The sequence below is a fragment of the Dermacentor albipictus genome, chromosome 6 (genome assembly GCF_038994185.2).
Source record: "Dermacentor albipictus isolate Rhodes 1998 colony chromosome 6, USDA_Dalb.pri_finalv2, whole genome shotgun sequence".
NCBI lineage: Eukaryota > Metazoa > Arthropoda > Arachnida > Ixodida > Ixodidae > Dermacentor > Dermacentor albipictus.
The window spans coordinates 130,337,002-130,356,570 of record NC_091826.1 but is presented as its reverse complement, the minus strand read 5'-3'; the positions used below and the strand labels follow the sequence as shown (position 1 = coordinate 130,356,570).

At 48.8% G+C, this 19,569-nt stretch overlaps 1 protein-coding gene across 5 annotated transcripts in view; it reads right to left on the bottom strand.

The window, feature by feature from the left end:
- LOC139061367 (uncharacterized) overlaps positions 1 to 19,569 on the bottom strand; it is a 409,988-nt gene that overhangs the window by 33,802 nt on the left and 356,617 nt on the right. The gene's annotated exons all lie outside the window — the stretch shown is intronic.

The window sequence follows — 19,569 nt, the reverse complement described above, 5'->3', positions numbered from 1 at the left end:
AAACCCAGCAACAACACACGACTGCACTGTCAGTCGCCTATCGGGGATAACTTTCGCATTTTTTGGGATCACCCTAAAAAATTCTTTGCATACGCAAGTAGTAATAGCAGTCCCCCAAGTACCAATTGAAGTTACTTCAACCGCCAGTTTTAAAAGTAAATGCACATGGCCTACTAGTGGACATATTTATTTGTCTTTAAATTCAAAATCAAAGTCAAAGTATTTTATTTGGTACCAGAAACGGTTGCCTAGGGGGCAGACATAAAGGCAATTATTGCCTGTCAAAGTGTCAGCCCCCTTCCCCCCTCCCCAAACATATCATCCAACATCACTGTAATAATTGCTACATTGCCTGTCGACAAAACTTTCAACATAAATCAGTGAAAAGCACTGGGAACAATGCATAAAAACGAAAACATTTGAACCAAGACTATTCAGTATCGCGAGAAACGCGCAACTATGAACGAATGATATTTGTGTCATGAAGTACATAAAAACGGACCAAAACAATGAAACAGGAACAATAAAAAACAACTCACAACTGAAAACAACATTTCGTGCTCAGTTATCACCCCGAAAGACAAAATGAAAGACATTTCTAAATTGTGTGCCAAGAAAGTATCTGCTTGTGCTCTTTTTAAATGCTTACCCTGAGACACTGTCCTTAACAGCGGTTATAGCTATTTTGTGTCTATTCAAGAAGGCAGGAATTTAGTATGGTAATTTTTGTTCACCCTAGTTAGTTCGAATCTTTTATTTGTTATAAAATCTATCACGGAGGTTGTACGGGTGTTTTTTATGGACGTATATTTCAAAGAGCAATGATGAATTCTCTTTCATTTGACTGCATATAACGAACGCTAATTTTTTACATCGAATGTTTGTGATAGTCAAGATTCGATGCTCTTAAAATATAGGGGCAGAACGTGCTGAGAACAAAACATTCTCTATATGGCTCAACACTTCTTTCTGTAGTACAAGTAGGCTTTCTAAATTTGTTTTCGTGGTCGTACCCTATACAAGAAGACAGTAATGCCGACGAGAGTGTACTATGGTATAATACAATTGTTTTTTCATCCAATGTAGTAACAGATCCTTTAATCTATAACTGACTCCTATTGTTCGTGAGATATCTGTTTGTTTGCATTTTTGCGACATGTGCTGACCAGCTTAAGTGTTCCTGAATAACTACACCAAGAAATTTATGGGATATAATGCGCTCGATTTGCTGATCACCGAAGGGAAGAGCAATGTCCTTCACACATTTATTCTTTGGTCTAAAAACAAAATATTTTGTTTTGTTCGTGTTTAGAGCTAGTTTATTAACGCCAAGCTACACCCATAAGTTTTCAAGCCAGGTATTTACTTGTCTCTCCATGTCCCCTACATTAGCCCCTGAAAAAAAATTCGTTAGTGTCGTCAGCATAAAGGATAATTTTTGGGATTAGCAAAATAGTTACGATGTCATTTATACAGAGTAATAGCCTAAGTATAGAGCCTTGTGGTATTCCAACACCAACAACACCAATATTAGACAGTTTGGTTCACCGCAGTACACTGGGTTCTGTTCGTCAGGTAACTGGTAACCACATCTAGGGCGACCCCTCTAATTCCGTAATTGGTTAATTTTGGCAATAAGATACCATGTTTAACGGAGTTGAATGGTTCTTTTAAAATCAAGAAACAATCCTACCGTGTATAATTTATGCTCGAAATTATCAATTATGTTATCTTTATTATTTAACAGAGCCGTTTCTGTTGGCTTATATTTCTGAAACCCATACTGCTGCTCTACTATAACGTTATTTTGTTGAAAGTAACTTAGAAAGCGCACATTGATAACTTGCTCTATTATTTTCTATAACATTGTCAAGATCGAAATTATTAGATAGATAGAAATCCGTCCTTTGGGTTCGTAACCAAAACTGGCTAAGTGTTCTTTGTTGGCATTTGGGGAATTCAACGCGCCATTGCGCGGCGCATTTCACCTGTTTCTGCAATCCTTAAGCCACATTGTCTCCTCGCTCCAAAGCAGTTGTCAGCGGTGGCGCTCCACTCGCGATGGTTTGCGGTAAGTGCGCAGCTATGACATCACGAAGCGGCCCCTGGTGGCTACTGTCGTGACGGTAGCATGGCTCTTCTTCCTTGGGACTGCGCCGCGTATGTACGTGCTTCCTCTCATCCGCCGCCACCTTTGTGACTAGGACTGAGATCACGCACCGTGCATTTGCCCGTACGGGAACCGCGTATCTCGTGTTGATCCTGTCCCGAAGCTAAGCCAAAGAACGAGTGCATAGTGCTCGCGCGAGGTCGCACCACGCCAAGCCGCACACATCGGGGGCCCAAGCCGAAGTAGACTGCCCGAGCTCTCGCGAGTTGGCCCATTGGTTATCGCAAGGGAAAGTGGAAAGTAGCATGGCCACCGGGACTTTTCCTAGCGGCATGTCCCAGTTTGAGCCTGTGCTCTCGAAGCGACGTGCTGTAGGTGCCCCTGACTATATTTCCGCCCTTGGTGCGGCACCCCTTTGGTTCCCCGCCACCCCAAGACTGGGCATTTGTGCAGTGTCGGGCGCCGTCGGATACAATAAACGGTTTCCGCTAACTCGGGGCAATACTGTGTTCTTGCGTGCGTCGCTCGGTAGCCGCTTGTGGTCTGAGCTCGCACGCAGCGGCGTTAGAGGCTGACGGCTGACGCCACGCCCTGAGGCTCGCTAAGCTCGAACCAGCGGTGGTCGGTACTCCTGTGAGATACGAAGACCCCACATCTTATATCTTATGTTCAAGCTTCATCTGCTGCTTTCACGGTATTACGGAGGATACACCATGTGGGCATGGTGGTGGCGTCGCATGTCTTTTAAGAAATGCATAGTTGAGCAAATAGTGCAAGAACTGGACACAGAAAAGGGGCACACGATAGAGGCGCTGCGTCGGGTGCCTCTCTTCCGTGTCCTGTTTTTGTCCTGTTTGCTGGAATATGCGTTCGTACCAACAATTCCGGCTAGCCCCTGCTTCAAATAGGGTTTTGAGTTTTTTCTACTAGCACACATTTCCAATATGAAATCAGTCTGGGTAAACGTTAAAATTAGCGACGTTGCCGTAAGTTTTGGCGCCGTATACTGTCCGCCCAACACTGCTGATGCCTTACGAAGCGTTTGTGAATACATACCTGAACACACGCTGAATTGTTGTAAGATGGTAATGTATAGATATTTGTAGTTTCCTTGTATAAAATGCAACTCTGTATCGACCAGCTTGTACGCCTCGCTCATTACTAAGGCTACTTCATACAACTTCCCACAGGCTGTCACAAGTCGTTCACGTGCAAACTCAGTCTTATATTTTGTCTTCATGAACGAACCACATTTGCCTATCAATTCTGAATGCAAGATTATTGATTTGTCAGGTCACAAACCAGGCTTTGTTTCGTTCAACTTGTCTCGTGGCGTTGTAAGACCTGTGTTCAAAACTGTGTCGAAATTAAATGTGCAGTCGACAATGCTGTTCTCAATCTTTTAGCATCGTCGTTTGATAGCTTCTTATTTCCTAATAACTATTGAGATGTGAAATGCTTTAGTTGAATACTTCTGCAACATTCCCCATGAGTGCATTTCTGGATTTCTTCCGAAAGTATGTATAAAACATGAACCGAAGCATCCCTGGAAAAATAGTGTATCATGCAACTCATGTGACGAGTCAAGCGGTTTCGCAAGCGCCAACGCTCCGCGCCAACCTGCCAGCGTTATCCTCCCTAATTTAAACCAAGTCAACGTTGCCGGGACTCCAGGGACGTTTATTTAAAAACTTCATACTATCTACACTCACGAACCTAACTCAGCAAATTTTTATAAAACCATTGACCCTGTATCTCCAGCTTCATCAACATTTCTTATTAATCACGAACCGTGTTCCGGTATATCTCCAGATCATAAGCCTTGCATAATAATGTCATTTGCTTTTGGTACTGGCAACAGTAGCAGTACAAGCATCAGTGCACCTCAAACGTTTCGACCCATTCTTGGTGTCAAAATAAACACTGCAGGCTTATAAATATCGTACTGAGTATAGACACAACCAGGAGTAATGGTGGACAGATGGAAAAGAAATATTTGATGAGAAAAGGACCTGTGAGGTTGCCAGCCCAATCTCACGCCACCCGGGCATTACGTGCGGTGATGCATAGCGTTTCCACCGCTGCCCGGGCTCACTGGATTTCCCGTAGTTGGGCGTGTAGTTCCGAGCTAGTGACAGCGCTTAGCCATCGCTCATCGAGAAGGTCCGGTTCTATGTTAGCCTCTACGTATACTGCTCAGATCTTTGCGCATTTCCATAAGATTTGTGCCATGTCTGCGTTTTCGTGCTTGCAGAGCTTGCAACTCACGTCTGGGTATTGTCTGGAATTTACTCTGTTTAAGTGTGCTGCGTTTCGGAACGTTCTGGTTTGCGACCTCCTCCAGTCTGTCTCTTGAGATATGTCGAGTTAATTGCGGGGTTGTGTGTAGGCTTCTTTTGTTTCGTATAGTGTGTCAGTATCTCTTATCTTGTATGGCTACTTCGCCCTCGTCGCTTCTTCCGTGTTCCCCATCGCCTCCACCGCAGTCCTCTCCCCTCCCCTGGGGTTGCGGGGTGTTGGGCCGTCATTGTCCGAGCCGCGGTGGATTAGTTGTCGCGCCGCTCGGTGGGCTTTCTCGTTGAGGTTGGGAGGGGCACTTGGGCATTCTGTGGTTACTTCTCCCATACGTGCCGGGATCCGTTTGAGGTATTTGGGTGTGATTCTAACAATCTTAAAGCCTTCTGCTCTGCGGTTCAAGATTTTGGCCGCTTCGGTGGAGAGCCATCTCTTTGTGAAGTTTCTAATGGACGTCTTGGAGTCGCTGATTATTGTCCTGTCTTGTTACCAAACCTTGATTACAGCCAATGCAATTGCCGTTTCTTCCGCTGCGTCCAACGATCTGGTCCTTACGGAGCCCGCAGTCACGGTCATTCCTTTCGTGTCTACAACTGCCATTGCGGAGAGAGAGGTACCCTCGTCACCGCCGAAACCAACATTGTCGTCTCGCTTTTAGGTGTACCGGGCGGTGTCTCCGAAGAGCACTCCCTCTCGCACATACCACCACACGGAATAAATCTTTCAAATTTTGGTAAAGACACAATCTCGTTTTTGAAATCTTTCCTCAAATACCAGATTGTGTCCAAACCGAATTTTTAAAGAGTTATTCTGTATGGGCGGCTCGTTATCGGAATATTAAAGCAAAATCCTTCGATGGCTAATCGGTTCAAAAATCCGACATCTGGCGTTACGGCATGAAAATTCATGATGCCACCATACCACATGGCGCACAATGTGTTGGTGTTATCATGGTGCCACCAATGAAGGTCGTGGGTTCAAGTGCCTTCATTACTTCATTGCCTTCAGTGCCTTCATTAACATTATTTTAGTTAGGATAGCGTTAATTAAGCCACTCAAACCCGATACCATTGGTGTTAATTAAAACAGAGTTAAATAACATAGTCCATCAAGATAGAAATAATTAAGGCATTCAAAGTCACGACCTTTGGTGGGAGTCGAACCATAGACATTTGGAGGGTGTCAAACTCACATCCTTTGGTGAGAGTCGAACCCACGACCTTGGTGGGACTTAAGGCGAAGTTAATTAAGGCCCACTTAATGATATATAGTTAAGGTGCTCAAACCAACGACTAATGGTGGGATTCGAACCCTCGGCGTTTGAGGGGTCACACCAAGGACCTTTGTTGTTTTTGAGGGCGAAGTTAATAAGGTCACAGTTAATTAGGATCTAGTTAGGGCACTTGAACCAACGACATTTGCTGGCAGAAAACAAGTAATGTGAAATAATGCATTCGAATGAAAGTGTCAAAGTAGTTTAAGGAATGCCCCATGAGTGTGGAGGCTTTCGCCTTTATCCTCTTTAGCACATGCTAAAGTGACTGTCCACTTCTATATTTAAAAAGTCAATTCAATAATGCATTGTGCCTCACACCTGGAAAATTACGAACGTTCTCCGGGCATTTAGGCAAATTTTTTCAAAATATACACCGATTTTTTTAAATAACGGGTGTTTCATAAACATATCAGCAGATTTTTATGTAATACCATGCTATCTCGTTGTCGACATTGGTTCCGTGCTGACTTCTCAAAACATTTACCGTTCATTGAATTCACCCACGGCATCGCAACAGTACTTAATCTTCGTGCCCAGACCGATGTGATATTTATAGATTATGAGAAAGCATCTGACACTTTCTTCATAACCAGCTTCTCTTTAAACTGCGCTGGGGCTGATGGAACTTGTCAGAATAAGGCAAGGAGAGTCTAGAGGAGGTAAAGTTGACTCCCTCGGTGCAACAGTAAGGGGAACAAATACAACGAGCAGCAACACCGCATGTGATAATTATTTCATGGGGCAACAATTGGGGATCGGGAGTAGCATTCAATGCAGTATTCGTAGCGCACCCATCAGTTATCAAAGGCTGGGGGCCAATTCCTCTACGTGAAATACAGCCATAAGGGTGAATGATAACGTCCACGTGTACCATCTCGGCGAAACGAACGGCGATGATTTGTTCTCCAGACGGCACACAGTCTCGGCCTGTTACGAAACGGCTATGCGCATTGCCTGTAGAACGGCACTGCTGACTTATGTCGGTTAGGGAAAGGAGACGCTGGTGACAACTAATAGGCGCCGAGGCAGACTACAAGACATCCCAACCCGTATAAGTTTGTGAGTGTGCTCACGTAGCACCGCACATACCATGTGATGACGGATGTCATCCATAGAGACACCCACTGTACATTGCGCGATCGCGCGAATTATGTCTGTGTTTGCTGCACGCACAGAAGCGCCGCAATACGGCGTGGTCATTTTTCGTTGACAAGATCATAAACCAGCACGCAATTATAGAAATGGCGGCACCAGTGTCAAGAGAGCTTCGACACGAGTAACTTCCACAAACACTTATAATAGATTTGACCGGCGCGCTGCAGCAATTACAGGCAGTCCAATCGATGCAGTTTTCATTGCTAAAACTGCAGCGTGGAGTTTTACTGAGCGCAAGTTAGGGGCCTGTAAGGCGGGCCTAAGTGGGGACACTGAGCGGTGGCGTGGTGAGCGGCGCCGAGATGAGGTGGGAGGCATATCTGCTGTGTAGGGGGAGGAGGACGGGGTAGAAGGTGGGTATATCATCCGCTGGCAATTAAGCATAGCGGGACGGCTATCGGAACGTTCTCCAGGAGCGAAACCGCGCTCCTCGTCCTGTTCGCGCCATCGGCAGAAAGGGCCGATTTGCCCTCGGTATACTGCAGGGTAGGAAGGTTGAGCACAAACCTGCATGACACTGAAGCCACGGGTGTGCTTACGGGTAATGTTGCCCCAGGCGTGGTCGTAAGTGGAGACATCACAGCGATGTCTGCTTATTGAAACTTGTACTCGTTTGGCTTTTTCGGGTGACCGCTTTTCCCCATCTAAAAATGTTATCGCTCAGCGCGGGTCAGCGCCTGCACGTATCGGAAGTTTCTTGAACGTAATCGATGGTTCATTTTGCTGTCTATGGTCACCGAACCCTGCGTCACGTGATTTCATGTATGCGCGACGCGAATGATGTAGAACTTTCTGGAATACACGCGGGCACCAGCGATTACTCTGGAACGTTGGATGACTGATGTATAAAAGCCGATACGCTTAACCCGATGATCACAATTTCGACGATCGCCGACTTTGTTGGCCGCTGTCGCCATTCTTTGGGTGTAACGTGTTTTTGAGGGCACAAGTTCGTCCAATAAAACGCTAGTTTCGTCATTCCCAGTTTTGCTGCTTTCTTCACTGTCACCCCTACGTGAAAATATGTTGTTACAGTTGGAGCGCCGGTAGCGTCAGAACACATGTCACGGGGAGTAGATGCGAGCTCTTTAATAAGTGCACGCAAGCCGGTCGCCGAAAGGGAGGTGGCGGTTCCAGAAGCACAGGAAGAACATTGCGCGTGTAGTTCTTCAGGTATGATGGTACGGATCAAAGTGGGCAGGCCCGTAGTCTCAGGGAGACCACCATCATACGCATCTGCGTGAACGCGAAGGAATTGCTGTTTCTCAATGCCCTTGCACATGGTGATGACATCTGGCAGCATGGTAGGGTTCTGTGTAGCCAGGACGTTGAAGCCAATAGTTTTGATTTCCTTGATGATCTGACGGAGGATCGGCAGGGTAGTAGGGTTCTGCGTAGCCAGGGCGTTGAAGCCAATAGTTTTGATTCCCTTGGTGATGTGACGGAGGATCTGTCGGGTTGTATGTAGCCAGGGTGTTGAAGCCAAAGATTTTTCTTCCCTTGATGATGTGACGGAGGCGGTCACTTTCGGACATGGTGGAGTTGACACGCCTGTATAGGGCCAGGACATCTTGAATGCAAATTTATACGATTCTCCAGAAAATTGGACACGGTGGACAAGCTTCTTTTTCACGATTTAATTGCGAATAGCAGGAACACCAAAATAGCACGAAACTTCTGAGCGAATGCGGTCTAGACAGGTAAGTAGGCCCCCTTGTACAGGAACCAACGTTCAGCGAAGCCAGAGCGGTAGACGGGTACGTTGCGACATTTATTGGATTTATTCCAGCTATTTAGTCGCCGACTCCGTCGTAGTTCACGAGCCAGTCTTGGACGGCTTCACCGCGTAAGCCTGAATACTTGGGGGTCACTCTGACGGCTGCTGATAGTCCAGATGGAAGAAGACTGGGCAGAGACGGCGGCGTTAGTTGTACACAATGTGTCTTGGCTGGACAGTGCAGCTGCGGTGATGCGACCACCCAGGGAGGAACCGTGAGACGACTTGGGGAACGAGCATCAGTCTCCAACACTCCTGGGGAACTTCTTTAGGCTCGAAGATTCCGCACCACGACGAAAAAGAAGTCGCGGCTCAGATTATGATATGTACAGATATGGTGATGATTCGATGATGATATATGTACAGGTGAGGAAGATGAGATGCGAATTTTGTGCTCACAATAATAACGACGCGACAAAACCAATCAGTAAAGCAATGTCGAACTTCGCTTGCATTCTGACGACTGTGTGTTTTAGGCCACCATTAATAAGGTTGAAGAGTAGATCGTGCTTAACAACGTTTTTGCTTCGCTTCCCAACTGGAGTGATGTCTGGCAAGCGTCATTTTATATAAAAAACAGTGTCGATAACTATCACTAACAAAAAAATAGCCTTCTAACCTCTTTTTCACTAGCGGCTTCTTTGCAGACACGCCTACGTTTATTGCAACGGAGTTGAAAGATGCCGCTCTTATCTGTTAAAAAGCACTTCGAAAGGTCGGCTACCTACAACGCACGCTAGAAAATTTCGCTAAAAAGTGTAAACTCACGGCCTAAATAAAACTACTTTCACCTATCTTTGAATATGGTTCTACAATTTGGTCTCCCAACCATTATTAGGACATCTATAAGCTTCCACACAAATTTCTTCGCAAAAATAAAATCACTGACAATAACAATGCTTCCTAATGCGAAATTTGAGCGCATCCCTAAACATGTTTTCATTTCGTGATATATTGGCTGCCGCGGACTATCAGTCAGCAGCGGCACGTTCCTAATGGAGCAATGTGTGGTGCAACTGCCTCGCTAATCGCAATATCGCGAGAACCAGCGCATGGTTGAAGTTTAGGTGCGATTCGCGGCAGCCGCCGCATACAGACCCCCCCTCATACAGTGCTTTGTTTCCATACTGACGATGCGCGCTACTCTTGCGCAATTTTGTAGTCATCGTCCCCGCAGAGTCCGTGCTCGCGTGGCCCTACGCTTCTCACTCTTTCTCCACACCCTCCTCCTCCGCTTTCCGCCTCACGCTCTCTTCGCTATCACCATCTTTCATCTCGCGCTGCGCTCCGCGTACGCTTTATTCCTTCCCTGTACTCGTTCGCTCGGTTACGAGGTACGACATCAACGCTGGCGCTGGTCGCAGGAATGGGCACGTAAGAGCTGCGCTGTAAAATGCAATATGATCCATATATGGCAGGCATGATTGCCATTTCTAACCACCCTCGGTATCCCAGCTATTATCACTTCAGTCACTGGCTCAAAGACACACGTCTGAACGCCTGATCATGCCTCACGCGATTGTTAATTCATCTGTTCACATCGACGTGGGTATATATTTTGCCACCAACTTTGAGCGTAGAAACAGGAGCCCAGAATGTTAAAATATTGTCACGTTGCGTTTATAGTGAAATACCACATTGGTCCAACGTAAGTCACGAACCTAACTGTCTATTGTGAACCTGTAGTCAGCAAAAGTAAACCCGGCGCAATAGTAGCGGCGAGCACGCTCGTTGATAGCCGAAACTCTTACCTGTGGGCGAAACGTCTCGGCTTTTATACAGGACTTGTCCCAGGTTCGCGGCTGATTGTTGATGCCAGAAAATAATACACAATTTGTGTCGAGTAGACAATATGATTTCGCGACCTTCAATAACAAAGTACAATGGATGGAACGACGATAACAATTGGAAAACTTCAGTTACATCAAGTCATAACCTTGAACAATTGTTAGCCAATGAAAAAAAATTCTACGACACTTAATTTCGCCTTCAAAGGACCCCTCTGGCCATTTTGAGCTGGCAAGCACAGCGCATACAATACGCGCTACAATGACAATACACTCATCAAGAGAGTCACCAACCGACAGAGAGGCCTACGCTAAGACAATATCGTCCGGTTGGTGCACGCCTTCGTTCTCTGTCGCTGTGCCTACGTCGTTGCAATGCACGAATGGCAGAATAAGGCGGAGAGGGACAAACTCAATCCGCTCCTGAGAAAGGGGTTAAGAGAGCCAAGGAGTTACCCATATATGTGGAAACCGAGTCTCATGCAGTTGGGCATGGGCAACAGTCTAGAAGAGATTGTCGAGGCGCTGGAGAGAACTCAATACATCATACTCTCCATCACGTAGTTCGAAAGACAAATTCTGAACAGGGTAGGCATCTCAGGCGCCACAGCTCAAGGTAAGCACTGTGAGATGCAGAGGAAGTTGAGGGACTGCATCATGTTCATCCAAGTCCCGAGGAACGCACACCCAGCCCACGCCATGGGCACAAGGCGAGCTAGAGCTAAATTCCTGCTCGAGAAAGCCAGGGAACGAGCAGAAGAAAGCACTTTCGTCGACACCGCGTTCTGACCCAGCAGGCGAGCGTTCCCCGTGGTCTTTCTGGATGGTAGAGGAAACGTCACGAATTCTGCGTCTCTATATACAACAGATCCAGAGACAGCCGAACAGGCAGCCATAGCCCTGGTAATCCTTAAGGGCAAGAGAACCCGATTACACAATGACTCAAGGGCCGCAGTGAGAGCCTTTGCCAAGGGCATCGTTTCCAGAAAGGCCCTGGCGATCCTGCGTGGCAAGGAAGTTAAGCCGTACGCAATCATATGGTATCCCGCACACATGGGAGAATTTGACCGAGCCCAACTCAACGAGTAAGCTCATGACGCTGCGTGATAGCTTGCAGACCGCGTGGCGCCAGGGCAGCCAGGCTTGGAGGTTACGCACTGCAGGGACCATCTTCTCTCATACAACGAACTCCCGAAGCACCTTTACTTGGCGTGCCGGTCATATCCCCCACCTCAGATAACGCCAAACAGACCCCAAGCTCTCACCCCGAGGCTCTTGCGGACGGGAACCTATCCCAATCCCTTACTATTAAGCAAAATATTTCCCGGAGCCTTGGCTTCATACACTTGCCCGTGATGCGGTAACGTAGCCGACTTATACCATGTGCTCTGGCAGTGCTCCTCGTTAAGTCGGAGCCGCATGGCGCGATTTCAGGCGCGACTGATGCGCGGATGGTGGAATGCGCGCGTGATTTTGACGTGTGCCCTGCATGACCCGTCACGAAATCACGCCGCCACGTGCTGTTGCTCGGAGTAGAAAAAAAAAACGCGCCGCGCGGCGCGTCCGCCAACCAGAGTTCAGGTAAGTCACCTGGTATTTGGTCAAGTGGCATTTGGCTTTTTGGTTTTGCCACCAGATGGCCCTGCTCTCGGCGCATCTCAATGATAACAGCGAACAGACAATGGAGACACATGGCCAGGAAATACCTCGGGTAACAGAATATTGACACGTGTACTTATCTTTATCGGGCGACCACGTTTCGCCGCTTAAGAAATGTTATCGCACTGCACGGGACGCGCTTCCTTGTATCCGAAGTTTCTGGAAAGTTATCGATGCTTCTATCCGCTGTCTGTTGTCGCCGAACCTTGTGTTATCTGATTTCATCGCCTTACGCGAATTGTGTAGAACTTTGTGGGGGGCACGCGGGTCCCAACGATTAGTCTGGAACATTCGACGACTGCTGTATAAAAGCCGATGCGCTTGACCCGCTCAGATTTTCGACGATCGCCGAGTGTGTTCGCCGCTACAGTTGTTCTTTCAGTGTAGCCTATTTTCGAGGTGGCACGTTCGCCCAATAAAAGGCTCGTTTCGTTTACCACAGTTTTGCTGCCTTCTTAACCGTCACTACCACGTGACATCTGGTGGAGGTGCTAGTGCGTTCATGTACTGCGGCTTCCTGCGCACCTTCACAAGCGTCGGGCGCAAAGAAAGGGCCGAAGCCAGGCTGGACGCCCGAGTACCGCTACCTAACGAGAACGTTGCCATCCTCACGGAAGAAACGAACCGTTTGTTCCGCCACGCCGACCCAGATATGCCCGAGGAGAAGAAAGACTGCCTTCTCATGCGGGGTGCGAAGGAAGAACTTTTTGGCGCAATGATACGAAGCCCACCGAAGACCGTAGATGAGTTCCTTCGCGAGGCTACCAGCATCGAGAAGACACTCGAAATGCGGAACCGGCAATTCAACCGCCGTACAAACACTACCCACTACGCAGGAATTCAATCACTGGCCACGGACGATCTGTGCGAGACCATCAAGGCCATTGTGCGCGAAGAGCTGCACAAGGTCTTGCCTTCGTCGCAGCCTCAAGTGGCCTCGATCACCGACATCGTGAAAGAAGAGGTGCACCGATCGCTTGGAGTTGCTGAGGTGCAACCAGAATCACCGCAGCCCCAGCCGGAAGCGATGACCTACGCCGCCGTCGCCCGCCGTCAAGACCCCCCTGCACGACCGCGCCAGGGCCCTTTAACGCCACAATTACGTCATCCACCGCCGCCGCCGTCAGCACGCCCGCCCGTCGCCCAGCGCCGCTACGCGAGGAAGACGGCCATTTGGCGCGCTCCTGACCACCGCCCGCTCTGCTGTCACTGCGGAGAAGTGGATCACGTCAACCGCCGATGCCCATACAGGGAGATGGGACTGCGAGGGTTCGCCGTTAACGCACGCGCCACGACCGCAGATTGGCGAACGATTTCGCGATATCGCCGACTACCGCGCCACCACTCAGTGGAGGCCTCGACGACCGTCACTGTCGCCGTCACCCGGCCGATACCTGTCGCCGCAGCGCCGACCATACAATGGCCCAGCCCGCGGCCGGTCAGCGATCCCGCATCCGGAAAACTAAAAGCAGCAGCCGATGGAGGTGCGGTTGCTGTTCGTCGAACTGATGAAGATCCTCCACCACCGACGAAAACACCGAAGAAACTACCTCGACAACATAACGACACGCACCGTCCCGACGAAGTACGGAAGCAAAGAATACGACGATGAAAGACGACCTGACGACGTCACATACCAGCCACAAGTCAACGCGACGCAACCGTGATCCCACGCCAAGACCAAACTGTAACGCAAGACAAAGAACCACCGACCTCGACGTGCTTCTCGACGGCCACGCAGTCACCGCCTTAGTCGACGCAGGGGTTGATTACTCCGTCATGAGTGGACACATCGCCGCCCAGTTGAAGAAAGTAAAAACTGCATGGGAAGGCCCTCAAATTCGGACCACTGGAGGACACCTCATCACGCCGAATGGAATCTGCATGTCAAGAATTTCCGTTCATGACCGGATTTACCCCAAGGTAAATGTACCTGGTAGCGAAGCTTCCATAGGAGCCCATACGTTCAAAACATGGCGGTCCATCGGCGGTCCATGGGGCTTAGCGCCATCTGTATGTGGTGGGAACACTTCCGGCGGAAGAAAAAATAATGTGACGCCATGTCCGTTAAAAGCAGAAGTGACGTCATTTTGTTTTCGAAGGCGCGAAATTTGTTTTGTTGTTCTTCCTTTGGAGCTATATATTCAAATGCCCTGCCATTCGACTGGATGGGCGTTTCGAGCTTTCAGCGTGGAAAGCGATGCAGGAAAAGGCCAGCCGTACGGTTGTCGAATTCGCATCCCTGCATAGAACATACTTTCTTTGGAGGCGGACGAGAGCTTTAGGTGTAGAATGCTGATCCTATTGTTGGATGCCAAGCCCGTCGGCCAGCGCGGTCGCACGAAAACAACTACACAATTATCTGGCAGTCGTAACTCACTACATTTGACTGAACAGATTAAGAAGCAATGAAGCTACCCACGTCACCAAATTCAGACAAACTTTGACAAGCAAGAAAGCACAAACTGTGAGGGGGGCGTATTTCAACAGGTGATACGAGTGCGCCTTTCTGCCCATTTCAAGACGTGCGTTGCATTGCGAGTGATAGTGGCGTCAACGCCCCCTGTAGCGATGGGCGCTTAAGAGAAATGAATTTATTATTAATAATAAAATTAAACTTGTATTTTCTTAACTCGTCAAGAATGTATAAAATTGTCTAGGAATTTTATTTTCGTTGAATGAATCTAACTGTGTCTCATTTGAATTAAAAAACGCGTTTTTCTTTCCCAATGTTTGTTCCCTCCAAACATAGTCGCGCTTCAATCGCTGCTCCCATAACCCCCCATGCTGATGTCGGTGACAATCTGTACTAAACCGCTTTTCGCCCGAAGCTTCGCGACCTATTTGGATCGACCTTGTTTACCCTGCCACATTCGTTATCCTCCAACAGCGTTCACGAGACGTCCTTCTCGGCATGGACTTCCTGAACCAATACGGCGCAATTATCGACATGAAATCGAAGTCGATAACGCTGTCAGGAGATGGAGCGATACCGCCGGAGAGGTCTCGTAGTCACTATACCTTAAGCGTGCTCGAAAGTCAAGTCAGCAACCCGCCTGGCTCCAGCATCGTCATTTCCGTCGGCACCAAAATACGTGCCGACGTAGAAGGCGTCATCGAGGGTGACCAACGTCTACTGCTCGACTGTGAAATTTGCGTCGCAGGAGGGATCGCTCGACTGCACGGAAGGAGAACTGAAGTGTTGCTGACAAACTTCAGTCAGGAGTTCAAGCACATCAACAAGGCCATGACGATCGCGTACATCGAGGAAATTGTAGAAACAATTATTGCGTTTGTCCTCTCGGATACCGCCGTATCTACCCCGACGACCATGGTTCCCGAACCAGACTGCAACTTTAATCAAAGTCTCCCCATGATTAAGCAAGAACAGCTCAGAAGTCTTCTCCGACGATACAAAGGCTGCTTCTTGACGGCATCAAGGATTCGACAGACACCAGTCGCAAGCATCGCATAATCACCGAGGAGTGCGCTCGACCACTCCGCCAGAGCCCTTACCGAGTTGCGCCACGAGAACGTGAAGCTATAAGAGAACAAGTCGACGAAATGCTGCGCGACGACATCATCCAGCCGTCGAAAAGCCCGTGGGCATCCCCTGTTGTCTTGGTGAAGAGAAGGACGGAACCTTACGTTTCTGCGTCCATTGTCGTCGGCTGAACAAGATCACAAAGAAGGACGTATACTCCCTACCACGGATGGACGACGCTTTAGGTCGGCTCTGCAACGCAAAACACTTCTCGTCGATGGACCTCAAGTCTGGCTACTGGCAAATAGACGGCGACGACAGAGATCGCGAAACGACCGCCTTCATCACGCCAGACGGCCTCTACGAGTTCAAGCTCATGGCATTCGGACTATGCTCGGCACCTGCAACGTTCCAGCGCGTCATAGACACGGTGTTAGCAGGATTGAAGTGGCAGACCTGTCTTGTTTACTTGGATGACGTCGTCGCCTTCGCCGGAAATTTCGACGATGAACGATGACCTTAGGCGGCTAGCAACAGTACTAGAGGTCATCAAGTCATCAGGGTTCACTCTGAAGCCAGGAAAGTGCCGCTTCGCTTACGATGAACTTCTGTTCCTAGGCCACGTCATCAGCAAGTCTGGTGCCCACCCAGACCAGCAGAATACAGCTGCCATCGCAAAGTTCCCGCAGCCAATCGACAAGAAGGCAGTGCGTAGATTCCTTGGCATGTGTGCCTACTATAGGCGCTTTGTCAAAGACTTTTCACGCATCGCTGAGCCGCTGACACAGCTAACTAAATGTTACGTCGAGTTCAAGTGGGAAAGGCCGCAGGCCGACGCGTTTCAAGAACTCAAACAGCGCATGCAGTCGCCGCCCGTACTTGCGCACTACGACGAGGTTGCCGATACCGAAATCCACATTGACCCCAGTAGCCTAGGCCTCGGTGCTGTCCTAGTCCAGAGAAAAGATGGACATGAACACGTGATAGCATACGCAAGCCGGTCGTTGTCAAAAGCAGAAGGCAATTATTCTCCAAACGAAAAGGAATGCCTCGCCATCGTTTGGGCTACAACAAAATTTCGCCCTTACCTATATGGCAGGCCATTCGAAGTCATCAGCGACCATCACGCCTTGTGTTGGCTAGCGAATTTAAAGGATCCTTCAGGACGACTGCCGCGGTGGAGCCTAAGACTGCAGGAATATGATATCACTGTAACCTAGAAGTCCGGACGAAAACACTCTGATACGGATTGCCTATCACGCGCCCCCATTGACTCGCCGCCTCAAAATGACAAAGATGATCACGCCTTCCTTGGCATTTTAAGCGCGGAGTTAAAAAACGTCGTCGAGTATTTGGAATGGCACACCGACCTTGTTGCTAAGGCATTTAAGCGAGGATTGTCTTCGTTCTCGCTTCAAAACAACCAACTCATAAAGAAGAACTTATAAGCAGTGCGTGCCAACTACCTTCTAGTTGGCCCGTCAGGACTGCGTCCAGTAGTATTGCACGGCCTACATGACGATTCTACCACTGGACACCTCGGATTTTCCCGGACACTATCGAGGATACAGGAAAAGTATTATTGGCAGCGCCTGACCGCCGATGTCGCCCGTTATATCAGAACATGCCGAGACTGTCAGCGACGCAAGACACCACCGACAAGGCCAGCGGGATTACTACAGCCGATCAAACCTTCTTACCGACCATTCCAGCAGATTGGGATGGACTTGTTGGGACCTTTTCCGACGTCAACAACCGGAAATAAGTGGATCGTCGTGGCAACGGACCACCTCAGCCGCTTCGCTGAAACTAAAGCACTGCCGAAAGGTAGCGCAGCTGAAGTGGCGAAATTCTTTGTCGAAAACATCCTGCTGCGACATGGCGCCCCAGCAGTCCTCATTACCGACAGACGAACGGCCTTTACAGCGGAGCTCACCCAAGCCATTCTGAAATACATTCAGACAAGGCCCAGGAGGACAACGGCCGGCCACCCACAGACGAATGGTCTTACGGAGCGCCTGAATAAGACCCTCGCCGACATGCTTGCAACGTACGTCGACGTCGAACACAAGACCTGGGAAGCCCTCCTGCTAGTGGCGTAGCGAAAGGGGGGGGGGGCCGGGTGCAAGGGGCCAGTGGTGGGGGGGGGGGGTTTCATATATGCCTGAAGACACCCCTCTTTCCGCCGGTTTGAGTGGGCGCAAATTGCAAAGAATGCTCCGGTATCCAGTAGCCCGAGCTCATGTACCCGATTCGTTGCGCCGCAGAATTGTCGGCTGCAGCTCCGTCAACACCCCACGAAATATATGCACGAATGTACGGGCTAAAAAAATTTCATTCGCGAGATGGTCGCTAAACTACTCGCCTTAGCGGAACGTTTCACGTGGGGAGCGCTCGTGCTGTGCGTTCATGCTGGGAGCAGGAGTCGCTAAACATACAGTGAGGCGCTGTAAGGCGTTGGGGCTCTTGAGTCCCTCTTCCGTTCAGAACGCGCAGCGAAGACGAACAATGACAGCAGCAAGAGGGCGTTCAACCAATGCGCCCTGAGCTCGTGTTTACGATGAAGAGTTCGTTGAGAGCGACGTTGCATAAGTGCGGCCATCAGAAGTCATCAATGGGATTCTCTGGGTCGTCTTCAGACTCGGTTCGGCCAAAGAGTTTGGCGGCGTATGACTCGACAGGCTGTAGTCGCGGGCACGCCGCGATGTTCGGCTCGCTTTTACTTCCCCTCGCCCGCTCGCTCCTAGAAGCCGCTGCGAAACCTGCCGTTATGTATCACGCTTTCCTTCTTACCCACGAAAGGTTAAGCAAACTGTTGTTGTTGCGTGACTTCATGTCAGAAGTACAGTGTCTGTATCAGCTGCACAGAAATTTACAAAAAAAAAAGGGAATTTTGTAAGGATATTTCCCGATCGAGATTCTATGAAGATATGTGTTTTTGTGATTACTATGAACTCGATTGCGCGAAAAATATGGCAGATAAGTTAGAACCGCCCATCTCCTTAATATTACCCTTAATCAGTACTTATAGAGGAAGCACTTCAATTCGAGAATTTAGGACTCGAAGTCATATTATTACCTCAACAAAAAATTCTTAAACAAAATCGTTTTGGGTGCTACAACCTACCGTACTTTGGCACTGCGGGCGACGCCCAGTATAGTGCACCAGTGACATTGATCCCTCAATCCTCTCCATTGCGATTGCAGACCAACAGTAGTGCATTCTTTCGCTGGCAGGGGCTTCATCGCGGCCTTTTCTTTCTTTTTTTATGGTGACTACAAGAATCAACGCGAAGCGTGCTCTATTCTGTTCTCAATCTTTTGGTGGTACCACAGCTCGGATAGTCACGTTTGTCCGTATAGCAACAAATAAAAAGTTTTCATTGATCCCAATGAAGAGAACTCGTAATTGTCATAGAATTGGCGCCCGCGCAGTAGGAAGGCAGGTGGCGTTTTCCGTTTTTCTAATATGGTGGGGAGATCAGCGTCACTGACACACAATTTAATTTTCGTTTTCGTTCAGGGCTGCCCACAGCCAAAATACTGCACCCCATAGAGTGCCTACGAGGATTATTGTGAAGTTGCTGTTGGGCAAGATATGAAGGTCGGCCTTCAGTTTTGAAAATGCTATGCTGCCGCTAAAATTGGTAATTAAAGCGTTATAAAGATATTTTTTGTTACTTGTGACGTGAGCTATATTTGCCACGATGCCGCATGCGTATTGTCTGCCAAGCCTTACAGTCTGACAAAAGATGCACACTTGCGCTTATCACAAGTTATCAATGCAGCACCCTGTGTTATTTGGCGCAGAAAAAAAAACAGCATGCATACCTGCTCCATTCGCCATACCTGGGAAAGAAAGGGAAGGAGCGGGGGACCCGCGGGACGTGCGCGGTATCCAAAGCGGCTGTATTGGTGCTGAAACCCGGAAATTGTCGATATCCTCGCCTTCCTCGACTACACCTGGCAGGCAGGGGGGGTGACAGAAGATCTATGGGCCCCGGGTGCCAGATGACCTAGCTACGC